This window comes from Canis lupus, chromosome 1, assembly GCF_011100685.1.
Source record: "Canis lupus familiaris isolate Mischka breed German Shepherd chromosome 1, alternate assembly UU_Cfam_GSD_1.0, whole genome shotgun sequence".
In the NCBI taxonomy this organism is placed as follows: domain Eukaryota; kingdom Metazoa; phylum Chordata; class Mammalia; order Carnivora; family Canidae; genus Canis; species Canis lupus.
The window spans coordinates 98,327,954-98,330,227 of NC_049222.1; the positions used below are offsets into that span (position 1 = coordinate 98,327,954).

Sequence of the window (2,274 nt, forward strand, 5' to 3'; positions counted from 1 at the left end):
TTTTGGTCGGGTTGTGGTCTCAGAGTTGTGAGATCAAGCCACATGTTGGGCTCTGTGCTCAGCAGGGAGTTTCCTGGAGATCTTCTCTCTCCCTTTGCTCTTCCCCCTATACCTCTCTTAAAAAGGAGGTGGGGGAGCAGTATTGTATACCAACAAGTTAAATAACCCAGATGAAATGGACAAATTCATGGGAAGACATGGACTCTTAAAACTGAGTCAATAAGAAACAAATTTTGAACAGACCTATAGCAAGTAATCAATAATCATAAAGCTTCCCACAAAGAAAACCCAGGAACAGATAGTTTCACTGTTTCATTCTACCAGATGTTAGAAGTAACATTAATCCTTTACAAAGTCTTTCAAAAGATAGAAGAGGTGAGAACCCTTTCCAACACATCCTAAGAGGCCATTATTACCCTGATACCAAAACTAAACAAAGATATCACAAGAAAACTACAAACCAATATCTGTTATGAATATGGTGTTTTAAAAATTCTCAAAAACTTACTAGCATAATGAAGCTAGTACCAAAACAATGAGAAGACAGGCTACATACTAGGAGAAAATATTTGCAAAAGACATATCTGATAAAAGACTGTTACCCAAAATGGGCAAATGACCAGAACAGACAATTCAACAAATAAGACATACAAATAGTAAGTAAACATATGAAAAGATGCTCCATATCATATAGAGATCTCCATATCATTAAGAACTGCAAATTAGAGGCACCTGGGTGCCTCAGTGGTTGAACATCTGCCTTTGGCTCTGATCGTGATCCCGGGGTCCTGGGATCGAGTCCCATAGCTAGCTCCCTGCAGGGAGCCTGCTTCTCCCTCTGCCTATGTCTCTGCCTCTCTATGTGTGTCTCTCATGAATAAATAAATAAAATATTTTTTTTAAAGAGTTGCAAATTAAAGCTACAATGAGAAACCACACATCTATTAGAATGGTGAAAATCCAAAACACTATCAACATCAAATGCTTGTGAGGATGTAGAGCAAGACAAAAGCTCATTTATTTCTTACAAGAAGTCAACATGGTGGAGCCACTTTGGCAGAAAGTTTAGAACTTTCTTACAAAATCACATATACTCTTACTATTCAATTCAGCAACTGTGCTCCTGTTTTGGTATCTACCCAAAGGAGTAGAATGCTTGTGTCCACACAACACCCGCAGATGGATGTTTATAGCAGCTTTGTTCCATAATTGCAAGAACTTGGAAGCAACCAAGATATCCTTCAGTAGGTGATTGGATAAATAAACCTTAGTACATGCAGGCAATGGAATATTACTAAGTGCTATAAAGAAATGAGCTTGTCCACTTCTGTGCTACATATCCCTGGCATCTGAGATGTTGGTCGGCAGGTGTCATGGATTAGGTAAGGCAGTTCATTGAGCCAAGTCAGCAGTTTGTGAAGGACTCAGTTTGACTGGTTAAAAGATGCACTAAACCTGATAGAAAAGAATTCCAGAAGATTGCCATGGCAACAGCATTAGGATTTGCTATAATTGGATTCATTGGCCTTTTTTGTGAAATTGATCCATATTGCTATTAATAACACCATTGTGGGTGACTGAATGCTTTTTTATTTTTAAAAAGATTTATTTATTCATTTTAGAGAGAGAGAGAGCACGTGCAGAGAGGAGGAGAAGGAGAGAGAGAGAGAAACTCAAGTTGACTCCTCACTGAGCTCAGAGCCCAATGGGAGTTCAGTCTCAAGATCCTGAGATCAGGGCCTGAGCCTAAAACAAGAGTTGTTCACTCAACCAACTGTGCCATCCAGGGACTGCTGAATATTTTTTAGAAGAATTTTTTATCTTGGGGATTGGTGAACAAATGAGGATTTGAGAAGCTCATGGAGTAAAAATGTGTCTATATGCTTTGTGTTTTCTTTTGTTCCAACATGTTTTGTATTTCTATACCGAAACGATTTCAAAATAAAAAACTAAAAATAAATGAGCTATCAAGCCACAAAAAGACATAAAGGAACCTTAAACGCATAATACTAAGTGAAAGAAGCCAATTTGAAAAGGCTACATACTATGCAACTTCAACTCCATGACATCCTGCAAAAGTCCAAACTATGGAGATAGTAAAAAGTTTGGTGTTTGCCAGGGATTAGAGGAAAGGGTATGAACAAGATGAGCACAGGGGTTTTCTAGGGCAGTGAAACTATTAGATATAATACTGTATTTTGTTTGTTTTTTTAATATTTTATTTATTTATGACAGATACAGAGAGAGAGAGAGAGAGGCAGAGACACAGGCAGA

The 2,274-nt window shown here is 38.0% G+C and overlaps 1 pseudogene; it reads left to right on the forward strand.

The window, feature by feature from the left end:
• The first annotated feature begins 1,373 nt into the window (after positions 1-1,373).
• On the forward strand, positions 1,374-1,581 carry LOC106559234 (annotated as a pseudogene).
• The last annotated feature ends 693 nt before the right edge of the window (positions 1,582-2,274 follow it).